Source organism: Amblyraja radiata, chromosome 1, assembly GCF_010909765.2.
Source record: "Amblyraja radiata isolate CabotCenter1 chromosome 1, sAmbRad1.1.pri, whole genome shotgun sequence".
Classification (NCBI taxonomy): Eukaryota; Metazoa; Chordata; class Chondrichthyes; order Rajiformes; family Rajidae; genus Amblyraja; species Amblyraja radiata.
In genome coordinates, this window is record NC_045956.1 from 167,874,685 (window position 1) to 167,887,776 (window position 13,092).

Genomic DNA, 13,092 nt, shown 5'->3' on the forward strand with positions numbered 1-13,092 from the left:
AGCCTTCATTAGCATTCAAACATCCTTCAATAGACTTTGAATGCATTCTCACTACCTTCACTATAATTATAGCCTTCAAGAAATTGTCATCAAATCTTATTAAAATATTTCGGCTCTCGAGAAGACTACCAGAGGGTTATAGAGCATTTGAAGGCGTTTTGAAGGCTGGTATACCTGCATAACCTGTCATAGTAATTTCAATAGTATTAAGCATTCAAATGCATTAAACTACTCTGCTTTGTATGTGTATGAAGGGAATCTGAATATTGTGTATTTAAGAAAGGATAATTACCCAATTGAACCCTAACCCAACCCTAACCTTAACTTATGAGTATTGTCTTTATTTTAAAATGAACAACAGACAGCCATGGCTGAGTGTGTTTTCTGCAAGAAGAGTTTAGAAGATGGCCAGGATCCTGTAATATTACGAGAAAAAGGGAGCGAGAGTATCAACAGTGAGCAGCAAGGAAGCAGTATAAGAACTCATAAAGGTCAGCGAGTGCAAACAGAATGCAGACGGATTTTCACTCATCCACAGACGATTGCAAAGGCACAGGAAAATGTAACCGACGAAGATCACCCCTCACCATGTGTCCTTCAGTCAGAAACATCAAGAGTTTTTGGTGTAGGCAAAGCAGAAGCCCTAAAGCAAGTCCAGTACAATGTTGATTTCCAGCAAGTACCGACCTGTTTAAAAAAGAGGGTGCTGCAAAGAAAGATATCATTGATGCAGGAGAGAAAGCCCTAGTCTACATCTTTAATGGCAAGAAGGGTGAAGGTATAGAGGGGTTGCACGAAAGGTCACTGGGTCATAGGGCTCGACGCACGGAGCCGCTAAATCCAACTGGAAGACATCCGTCACTTCCGGTATATCTTATTAATGCTAGAAACGCGTACTTTCCTACCTGTTAAAAACCGCCAAAATGTTGAATTTTTGCGCTGAAAAAAATTGTGGGCGTCGGGGGTAAGTGTGAGTGGGAGAATTCCAAACGTGAAGCGAAATGAAGGTATAGAGAAGCGAGACTGAAGGGACTATAGCAGCTAAAGTGCTTGGTAAACATTGAAAATATTGGGAATTATCGCGTTTGCTCACTGCATTTCATCAAGTAAGGCATTATTTGTGTTTTTTCTTGATTCCTTTAGTATCTAAAAATTCTCAGAAGTGATAAATCTGGCTGTAAATTACAGGTATTACTTCTTGCTGCTTTATCCAATTTTTCATGCTTGCTTTCTTATGGCTTTATTTTTAGATGCCATTTTTTGTATCAGACACATGGATGTTAAGATATTAGACAATTTGAATTTTCTATGATTGAAAAAGCTAAATCATGCAAGTTAAACTCATAATATTAACCTGTGAATATGTTCATCATTTTCACAGATCTTGAAAGCATGGTTTTGGATACTTGAATTGCTGCTTATATTATAAATTACATTTTTTTCACTGTCGTGTGCTGGGGCAGCAGGACGCCACTAGGATTAACAAACTCATCACATTGGCTGGCTCAGTCATGGGGCGGCCTTGGAGGGGAGGATGCTCCTCAAACTGCAGAACATCTTGGACAGTACAGCTCACCCTCTCCATGACACACTGGTTAACCTGAGGAGTACCTTCAGCAACAGACTGGTTCCACTATTCAGTGAAAATGTGGAGAAAGAAGATTGAAGATGCAGAACCCATGGTCTTTCACGTCCCAGGATGGATAGGAAATTCTGAAGGTTATGGTAGGGTGGCTAATGTGCTAAGTGAATGGCGACCCACAAAAGTATTGGGAGAGAAAGTTAAAGCCAGCAAAGCCGCCATATTCGATAATGAAATGTTTTGAGGGAGTACGCTTCCCTAAAAAGAAAGAGGATCTTCCACAACTGGGATGGATATTTGCTACTGCACTTAGGCAGCTGGGAATCATAATTAAAGAATTGAACATTGAAACAAAGATTGAAAGAAAGGGATAACAGCCCTGAAAAAAACATTGTGTGCCCTTGACTGAGATAGCAATGGCTGCACAGGAACGGGCCAAGAAGGTGGAATTGAAACAAGCTAATATGGCCTGTAGATTAGCCACTGTTAAACAGCAAAATAAATATGGAGTGGCAGGTGGACTTAGCAAAAGTGTGTGCAATGTTATTCACAGGATGACTGGGACTCCCTCCACTGGGATGGGGATATTTGCCGGAGAATGGACAAGCGTTGTGGGGGGGGAAAGAGGATAATAAACCAGTACCAGCAGCCTGATCCCCTAGTCCGGACCAATTGGCTCAGCTGCATCCAGAGATTTAAACCACAGAATCTAATGTCAGGAGTTATATGGCTACTGAAATTAATGCATCAAGGCTGCCTCCTGCATTCATGCAGAACTCTTTGATGTAATCAACTTTACTAAACTTCTAACCTGGCCTCAAATTCACGACACCTCTCTCCCATTTCTTGATCTGTATCGATCATAGGGGACACCATCGACTCCACAGATACCTTGATTATACCATTCCCCCATGACTCTCGCAAGGACGTTATCCCTTAATCTAATATTTCGACCTCTGCCACAGAGCTGCTTTTAACAAATGGTGGCTTAGAAGGGTATATTTTAAGTGACTCCTGGCAATCCAATCCAAACAATTTGATAGTCCTTAAACCTTCAACATAAAAATTCCTATACAGAAATGTAACACTTTCTTTATTTTATATTCATATCCCATCTTTTACAACTTTCTTGATATTGCATGGCTTTTAACAAGAAAAAATAAGATCCCTATCCACGCTTCTGAGCTAGGAATCCATTGAGAGCATCATACCACAGTTCGCTGCGACTTTTATGAGTAACTCAACATCCCCCATGAAATTATACAAAAAATGCATCAGTTTCATGTTAAACAACTTTGCATTGGTTCTGTGTCTGACTCTTTTTATCTATGTACTATTTATTTAATCCATTTCACCTAGCACCTTAGTTCTTTTAACTTTTCATAAAACTCCCATCCCTTCTCAATTTACAACCATTCACCAAAATACCATAAGCAAACTCTATTTGTAATTGTAGAAATGCCTTGCTCCCACCAACCTGCTTTGACTAAATACTGCCTGACCTGCAGAGTATTTCTGGAAGGTACAGAAAAATGCTGGAGAAACTCAGCGGGTGCAGCAGCGTCTATGGAGCGAAGGAAATAGGCAAGGTTTCGGGCCGAAACCCTTCTTCAGACTCATTTCTTCAGATTTCTGGAATCCCTTTTCACATGACTAACAGCATCTGCAGGGTTTTTTTAAACTTTGCAACCATGTAAACTTGACAAAAACACGGCATAACAAAGAACTGAGTGCAACCGAGGAACTGAGAGAAACCAGAGAAAAAGGCACGTTTGAAAACCACTACGCACTTCGTCCAAGCACATTATCGCACGCGTCATGCAAGTAGCAATGTTACAAAATTTTGAGATTTTAAAAATCAAGTCTGCAATTTATCCCATCAGATAAAGCATAAAAATAAGTTTAATTTGACACCTAATTCACTTTCATATCTCAAGTATTTAAAAGGTTATGGCCATTTTCATACTCGGAAATTAGCATCTTGTTCCCTATTGATTTTCTATGGACATAACAAAAAAGCTGTGATCATGGACAGTCAAAAGCCCATAACTTTCTTAAAAATTAAGAGAACTGAATGAAATTTTCAGTTATCATAGATTGAAGCATTCTGAAACAAATATAAAATAATCTTACTTGGATGACCTGAAATTAAAGCATATAATTAGTTAGTTACCTAATTGTAGCTAATTCGGTGAGAGGAGGACTTACCTGCAGCTGTAAGTATAAATACAGCGCGGGGTTTGCTTCTACAGAGGCCCGGGGAGCCGTTGGTGAGAGGAGGACTTACCTGCAGCTGTAAGTATAAAGACAGCGCGGGGTTTGCTTCTACAGAGGCCCGGGGAGCCGTTGGTGAGAGGAGGACTTACCTGCAGCTGTAAGTATAAATACAGCGCGGGGTTTGCTTCTACAGAGGCCCGGGGAGCCGTTGGTGAGAGGAGGACTTACCTGCAGCTGTAAGTATAAATACAGCGCGGGGTTTGCTTCTACAGAGGCCCGGGGAGCCGTTGGTGAGAGGAGGACTTACCTGCAGCTGTAAGTATAAATACAGCGCGGGGTTTGCTTCTACAGAGGCCCGGGGAGCCGTTGGTGAGAGGAGGACTTACCTGCAGCTGTAAGTATAAATACAGCGCGGGGTTTGCTTCTACAGAGGCCCGGGGAGCCGTTGGTGAGAGGAGGACTTACCTGCAGCTGTAAGTATAAATACAGCGCGGGGTTTGCTTCTACAGAGGCCCGGGGAGCCGTTGGTGAGAGGAGGACTTACCTGGAGCTGTGAGTTACCCAAATCTGTAACGTTCCATCTCACTTCCAGAGAAGGATTCTGGTGGAAGCCTCTGATTGGTGGAATAGGATCAGAGGAAGCAGCTGATTGGCTTGTATTGTATTTGTATTGTAATTGTAAGGCTTTATTGTATTCGGATAAAGGGGGAGAATGAGGGCCAGGGCAGTTTACTGTTCTGGATGTCAGATGTGGGAGGTCATGGAGTCTGAGTGCTCTCCAGACATCCACATCTGCGCCAGGTGCGTCGAGATGGGGCTCCTAAGGGACCGCGTTAGGAACCTGGAGCAGCAACTCGATGACCTCTGTCTGCTCAGGGAGAGCGAGGTCATAGAAAGGAGTTACAGGGAGGTGGTCACTCCAAGACCACGGGAGACAGAAAACTGGGTCACAGTTAGGAAGGGCAATGGGCAGAGGCAGGGACTGGTGAGTACCCCGGTGGCTGTACACCTTGAAAATAAGTACTCATGTTTGAGTAAGGGTGGGGGAGACAGCCTACCTGGGGGCAGCGACAGCGGCCGGGCCTCTGGCACAAAGACCGGTCCTGTTGCTCAGAAGGGTAAGGAAAAGAAGAGGAGGGCAATTGTAATAGGGGACTCTATAGTCAGGGGGTCGGATAGGCGATTCTGTGGACGCAGACAGGAGTCCCGGATGGTAGTTTGCCTCCCTGGTGCCAGGGTCAGGGATGTGTCTGAACGTGTCCAAGAAATCCTGAAATGGGAGGGAGAGGAGCCTGAGGTTGTGGTGCATATAGGTACCAACGACATAGCTAAAAAAAGAGAAGAGGTCCTGAAAGAAGAATTTAGGGAGTTAGGTAGAGAGTTAAGGAGAAGGACTGGAAAGGTAACAATCTCAGGATTACTGCCTGTGCCACGCGACAGTGAGAGTAGGAATGGAGCGAGGTGGAGGATAAATGCGTGGATGAGAGACTGGTGCAGTGGGTATGGATTCAAGTTTCTGGATCATTGGGACCTCTTTTGGGGAAGGTGCGACCTGTACAGAAAGGACGGGTTGCACTTGAACTCAAGGGGGACCAATATCCTGGCGGGGAGATTTGCAAAGGCTACTGGGGAGACTTTAAACTAGTATGGTTGGGGGGAGGGACTCAAATTGGGAAAGCTAGCAGTCAGTGCGTGAAGCAGGGGGCAGAGAATGGTAGCACTCTGACCCAAAATGTAGGGGAGAGAGAAGAAAAAGAAAATAATCAGAGAATAAGAGAGGGTGGGTTTCTTAAATGTGTATATTTTAATGCTAGGAGCATTGTAAGAAAAGTGGATGAACTTAAGAGCCTGGATTGACACCTGGAAGTATGATGTTGTGGCGATCAGTGAAACATGGTTGCAGGAGGGCTGTGATTGGAAACTAAATATTCCAGGATTTCGTTGCTTCAGGTGTGATAGAATTGGAGGGGCAAGAGGTGGAGGTGTTGCATTGCTTATCAGGGAAGATATTACAGCAGTGCTTTGGCAGGATAGATTAGAGGGCTCGTCTAGGGAGGCTATTTGGGTGGAACTGAGAAATGGGAAAGGGGTAGCAACACTTATAGGGGTGTATTATAGACCGCCAAATGGGGAGCGAGAATTGGAAGAGCAAATATGTAAGGAGATTGCAGATATTAGTAGTAAGCACAAGGTAGTGATTGTGGGAGATTTCAATTTTCCACACATAGACTGGGAAACACATTCTGTAAATGGGCTGGATGGGTTGGAGTTTGTAAAATGTGTGCAGGATAGTTTTTTGCAACAATACATAGAAGTACCTACTAGAGAAGGGGCGGTACTGGACCTCCTGTTAGGAAATGAGATGGGTCAGGTGGCAGAGGTATGCGTTGGGGAACAGTTCGGGTCCAGTGATCACAATACCATTAGTTTCAATATAATTATGGAGAGGGACAAAACTGGACCTAGGGTTGAGATTTTTGATTGGAGAAAGGCTAACTTTGAGGAGATGCGAAAGGATTTAAAAGGAGTAAATTGGGACTATTTGTTTGTTTTATGGGAAAGATGTGGAAGAGAAATGGAGTACATTTAAAGGTGAAATTTTAAGAGTACAGAATCTTTATGTCCCTGTTCGGTTGAAAGGAAATCATAAAAATTGTAAAGAGCCATGGTTTTCAAGGGAAATTGGACACTTGGTTCGGAAAAAGAGGGAGATCTACAAGAGTTATAGGCAGCATGGAGTAAATGAGGTGCTTGAGGATATAAAGAATGTAAAAAGAATCTTAAGAAAGAAATTAGAAAAGCTAAAAGAAGATATGAGGTTGCTTTGGCAAGTAAGGTAAAAGTAAATCCGAAGGGTTTCTACCGCTATATTAATAGCAAAAGGATAACGAGGGATAAAATTGGTCCATTAGAGAGTCAGAGTGGCCAACTATCTGCAGAGCCAAAAGAGATGGGGGAGATATTGAACAGTTTCTTTTCTTCGGTATTCACCAAGGAGAAGGATATTGAATTATGTGAGGTAAGGGAAACAAGTAGAGTAGCTATGGAAACTAAGAGGATCAAAGAAGAGGAAGTACTGACACTTTTGAGAAATATAAAAGTGGATAAGTCTCCAGGTCCGGACAGGATATTCCCTAGGACATTGAGGGAAGTTAGTGTAGAGATAGCAGGGGCTATGGCAGAAATATTTCAAATGTCATTAGAAACGGGAATAGTGCCGGAGGATTGGCGTACTGCGCATGTTGTTCCATTGTTTAAAAAGGGGTCTAAGAGTAAACCTAGCAATTATAGACCTGTTAGTTTGACGTCAGTGGTGGGCAAATTAATGGAAAGAATACTTAGAGATAATATATATAAGCATCTGGATAAACAGGGTCTGATTAGGAACAGTCAACATGGATTTGTGCCTGGAAGGTCATGTTTAACTAATCTTCTTGAATTTTTTGAAGATGTTACTCGGGAAATTGATGAGGGTAAAGCAGTGGATGTTGTGTATATGGACTTCAGTAAGGCCTTTGACAAGGTTCCTCATGGAAGGTTGGTTAAGAAGGTTCAATGGTTGGGTATTAATGGTGGAGTAGCAAGATGGATTCAACAGTGGCTGAATGGGAGATGCCAGAGAGTAATGGTGGATGGTTGTTTGTCAGGTTGGAGGCCAATGACTAGTGGGGTGCCACAGGGATCTGTGTTGGGTCCACTGTTGTTTGTCATGTACATCAATGATCTGGACGATGGTGTGGTAAATTGGATTAGTAAGTATGCAGATGATACTAAGATAGGTGGGGTTGCGGGTAATGAAGTAGAGTTTCAAAGTCTACAGAGAGATTTATGCCAGTTGGAAGAGTGGGCTGAGAGATGGCAGATGGAGTTTAATGCTGATAAGTGTGAGGTGCTACATCTTGGCAGGACAAATCAAAATAGGACGTACATGGTAAATGGTAGGGAATTGAAGAATGTAGGTGAACAGAGGGATCTGGGAATAACTGTGCACAGTTCCCTGAAAGTGGAATCTCATGTAGATAGGGTGGTAAAGAAAGCTTTTGGTGTGCTGGCCTTTATAAATCAGAGCATTGAGTATAGAAGTTGGGATGTAATGTTAAAATTGTACAAGGCATTGGTGAGGCCAATTCTGGAGTATGGTGTACAATTTTGGTCGCCTAATTATAGGAAGGATGTCAACAAAATAGAGAGAGTACAGAGGAGATTTACAAGAATGTTGCCTGGGTTTCAGCAACTAAGTTACAGAGAAAGGTTGAACAAGTTAGGGCTTTATTCTTTGGAGCGCAGAAGGTTAAGGGGGGACTTGATAGAGGTTTTTAAAATGATGAGAGGGATAGACAGAGTTGACGTGGAAAAGCTTTTCCCACTGAGAGTAGGGAAGATTCAAACAAGGGGACATGACTTGCGAATTAAGGGACTGAAGTTTAGGGGTAACATGAGGGGGAACTTCTTTACTCAGAGAGTGGTAGCTGTGTGGAATGAGCTTCCAGTGAAGGTGGTAGAGGCAGGTTCGTTTTTATCATTTAAAAATAAATTGGATAGTTATATGGATGGGAAAGGAATGGAGGGTTATGGTCTGAGCGCAGGTATATGGGACTAGGGGAGATTATGTGTTCGGCACGGACTAGAGGGGTCGAGATGGCCTGTTTCCGTGCTGTAATTGTTATATGGTTATATGGTTATATGGTTAATTCCAAACTTCAATTACTAGATCTAAACATCTATCCATTTCTTAATAAATGATTAACATTTTTAAATATTCTTGTGTATGAAGGAACTGCAGATGCTGGTTTAAATCGAAGATAGACACAATGCTGGAGTAACTCCTTTGGCAGCATCTTTGGAGAGAAGGGAATGGGTAACGTCTCAGGTCGATACTCTTCTTCAGGCTGTCAGGGAAGTGGGAGGTACATAGATAAGGAAGTGTATAGATAAGGAAACCACAACAAAGGAATGGAGTTCAAGGAAAATGCAGAGTAGATCATTGTTAGTTGGGAGAAGTTAACAACAAAGCAATCAGAGATAAAATGAGACAGTGAGACTGGTCGGAGAACTGGGAAGGGGGAGGGGATGGAGAGAGAGAAAGCAATTTAATGCTTCTTGCCCCCCCCCCTACACCACAATAAGCACACCTCAAGCATATATTTAAAGTAAAATATTGTGATTCCCACATACAAATACCAGCTAACAAGGAAATACAGATCAGTAACCATCAAGTCTGTAACATCACAAAATACTGAAAGTGCATAATATATTTGTCCTTGTTGGTGTTAGAAATTTTAGTATTGCAATTTAAGCAATTTATCAAATTTCAATAAACATTTTTAACTGCAAAGCAAATTAGGCATGATAATTTAATTATGTTGCAGATCATGTACCTTATCAAATACACACATAAATACACATTTATAAAACTTTGAAATAATTATGTACAAAGTCAATGACTGAATCTAATTTAAAAAAATTTTTTAATGAAATAATCCCAATTAATTTAATGTCATAATACATCCTGTGGTTGAAAAGTAAGCAAGCAGTTAAGCAAGCAGTTAAATGGTAGGAAGTCCAAATAGCTGATGTGCTGTGTAAAAAATTAAACCGATTTTCTTACAAATCTACGAATTCCAAGGTCACTCCTTGAGGTACCTGCAAGTGAGATCTTGAGAACTTTTGTTTTATCTGAGACGTTAGGTTAATTCATATAATAATAGACACAAGGGCTCAGCAGCTTACAGCATGTATTCTTATTTTAGACCACCACCTCAGTTAAAAACTTCAAATCATTTAGAACATATAAATAGAAACGTAGAAATATACGTGAAGGAGTAGGCCATTCAGCACTTCGAGCCAGCACAACCATTCAATATGATCATGGCTGATCACCAGTACCCCCATTCCTGCTTTTCCCCCATAATCCCTGGATTCCTTTAGCCCAGGGGTCGGCAACCTTGTTCTGCATAGGGGCCGGGATGCACGTCTGTGAGTGGATGGTGGGCAACATCTATCACATGGATCCCCCGCCCCCATCCGGCCCCAGATGGCAGGCATCAAATCACGTGTTCGCGGAAAGGTAGACAAAAATGCTGGAGAAACTCAGCGGGTGAGGCAGCCTCGTGCAATGCTTGCAGGTCTCACCCGCTGATTTTTCTCCAGCATTTTTGTCTACCTTCGATTTTTTTCCAGCATCTGCAGTTCTTTCTTAAACGTATTCATAGAAGGTGTGTGGCCGTGCCGGCGGCTTTGCGCAGGATACGGTACGGCCAGAGCTCGGTCGCACTCGGGGATGCGCTCGGGGGGCCGGAGGATTACAGAAAAAAATATCCGCCTGTGGGCCGGATGATTGCAGGTTACGGGCCGCATTCGGAACGGGGGCCGTAGGTTACCGACCCCTGCTTTAGCTGCATAAGCTAAATCGAATTCTCTCTTGAAAACATCCAGTGACTTGGCCCTCCACTGCCTTCTGAGGCGGTGAATTCCACAGATTCACAACTCTGGGTGAAAAAGTATTTTCCTCATCTCAGTCCTAAATGGCCTCCCCTTATTCTTAAACTGTGACCCCTGGTTATGGACTTCCCCCAACATCGGGACCATTTTTCTTTCATCTAGCCTGTCCAATCCTTTAAGAATTTTATATGTTTCTATAAGATTCCCTCTCATCTTTCTAAATTTCAGTGAATACATGCCCTGTTGACCCATTCTTTCTTCATATGTCAGTTCTGCCATTTGGGGAATTAACCTACGCTGCACTCCCTCAACAACAAAAATGTACTTCCTCAAATCAGGAGACCAAAATTGCACACAATACTCCAGGTACAAAGGAACTGTCAAAGATTGAGATACTTGCGCGCATTAAGGTGTGGCCAACTGAATCTTAAATCTACGCAAAATTGATCACCGCGATTGCACATGTGTACATTAAACCAGTTACAAAGAAACCCTTAAAGCAAAACACCAACAATCAAATAAAAACAGAAAACGCTGGAAATAAAATCTTTCACGATTTATCAAATTAAATCATGCTTGATAAAAATATGAAAGCATGTCAATATCTTTATGCGCGCTTGATACCATTTGGAAATGTGAAACGGGCAAAGACTAGAAAAAATTCGCAGTTTTATCAAAGTAAAAAATCTTGTCTAACGTGTCAAATTAAAGATGCGTTTTTGACTGAACAATTAGTGCACATTAACACAACCTTATAACGCCCCTACCATTTGGAAACGAAAAGAGCAACTTGATATATTTGAAATGTAGCGGCACACAGCATCTTCCTCCTCTCAAGATCAAGTTGTTGCTTCTTTCACGAGCAAGTCATTAATGGAAGTCCGCAAGGTGCATTGCAATGGGAACATATAACCTTGAGCGGTTTTTGCCATTGAAGTATTGGCACAATGTGTCACATACGCCAAGGCCCCCCCACGCCACGCAGAATTGTATTCTTCATGGCCCGATATAACACACACAATATTCACGCAACTGAATGCAAAACTCACTCACAAGTGCCAGATCACCGAACAACGTTACTAAAAGCATGGCCGGAGATGCAGGTTGCTGAACCCAATCGGCAACGCCTTCACTCCGTTCTCATCTTACACAACAACCCGACATCTAAACAATCCACCACAGATTCTGTTTAACTGCTGCCGACTATTGCCAATCGGTCGTTCTTTCAATCTTCAAATCCTCAGATCAGTAAAAAAAAGAAAAGGAACTGAAAACTGAGCCCCGGGTTGGATTTCCGACACGCGAACAACAAAATACACATTTTCACTGGAATCGACGCCAGTTTTCGCTCGCACAATACAAAAGCTTATTTGAGAATGGCATAAATCCCGAAATAAAATGACATTTGATGACATTTGGAGGGAAAAAAAAACAGGTTTTCACCGTTTGACTGGAATGTTTCAGATGACCAACACGAACAAGTCGCTATCCCTGGACACGAGTCGGATTATATATACTCTGGGTCTCAACGAAGTCGGGTTTTAAAACCGCAAGGGTTTACATATAAAAGATTAGAGACAGCGTGAGAAATAAATAGATATATAAACAAGTTGCGGGCGTTTGAAGCCACGCATCGCCTACCTTGGTGGGCGATTCCGTTTATTCTTCATCATAGACCAACAGCGGCTTGTTGTGTGGTTAATAACGGAGGTGCGCGGTTTATTTATATTTAAAAAAATGATATTTTTTTATGATCGCCCTCTCTCTCTCGTGATTGTGATGGGTTGGGAGGTGGGGGGTGTTTAAAGAAGGGGTTACTTTCCTACCCCGGTTAGAAATAAAATCCACCTCATCCCTCAACCCCACCAACGACAAATGTTATTTTGGTGAACTTTTTTTGTTTGAAAAAACAAAACAAACGGATTAAAATGTAAACAAGGCGACGACGACGACGACGGTTGCGGCGGCGGTTGCAGCGGCCATCTCGCGGGCGCGGGCGCGGGTGCGCGTGAGGGGGGTGGGGGAGGGGTAGCGGCGGCGGTTGGCGACGAGGAGGGTGATGTCGGGACGAAAGCTCTGCAGAAGCGAAGCGAAGCACCGTCGAGACTGGGCAAGAAGTGGGCGGGACGCATGATGATGGGGGGTGGGGGTGTGGGTTCACCGGTGCTTTGATTGATCCGGCGTTGATTGACACGCGTGTTGCCCAATAGACGCGTGGGGGGATTATTTTCTCGGGTAACCGCGGAAGGGTATTGCGGGGGGGCGGGGGTTGAGTGAGTGACGTGATGATGGCAAGGAGGGAAGGAAGGAAGATGCTGGTACACAAAATTGCTGGGGAAACTCAGCGGGTGCAGCAGCATCTATGGAGCGAAGGAAATAGGCGACGTTTCGGGCCGAAACCCTTGTGAGAGAGAGAGACAGATAGATAGGTGCAGGAGAAGGCCATTCGGCCCTTCGAGCCTGCACCGCCATTCAATATGATCATGGCTGATCATCCAACTCAGTATCCCATCCCTGCCTTCTCTCCATACCCCCTGATCCCCTTAGCCACAAGGGCCACCTCAATCCTAAACCTCAACCAGTTCTGTTATAGGTAATTTCAGGATATAATTTTTTCCTTTACAAAGAGGATTCTGTAATTGAGTCATTTTGTTATTGAGAACAAAATTAGGTGAACAACATGGGAATTATGGAGTAAAGCCAAGAAACAATTAATGATACAAATCATGATTTTGTTAACTTCCTCTCAGTTTAAAGATGTGCACCACTGACATTGGAAGACCTGATTGGGAGTTTTAGAATTCACTGCTGGCTTCTTAACTCCAAAGTTCACAAAGTGTTCCTAAGCTGAC

At 42.9% G+C, this 13,092-nt stretch overlaps 1 protein-coding gene across 4 annotated transcripts in view; it reads right to left on the bottom strand.

Moving 5' to 3' along the window:
• The window catches only part of st3gal5 (ST3 beta-galactoside alpha-2,3-sialyltransferase 5), an 86,801-nt gene extending 74,460 nt beyond the window's left edge, over window positions 1-12,341 (bottom strand). For 2 of the 4 annotated variants that reach the window (XM_033034856.1, XM_033034864.1), the window contains exon 1: window positions 11,882-12,336. The gene's annotated coding sequence lies outside the window, so the exon portion shown is untranslated. Of the gene's footprint in view, window positions 1-11,881 lie in introns of all 4 variants that reach the window. The other 2 variants (XM_033034874.1, XM_033034881.1) reach the window with 2 other exon arrangements.
• Between the last annotated feature and the right edge of the window lie 751 nt (window positions 12,342-13,092).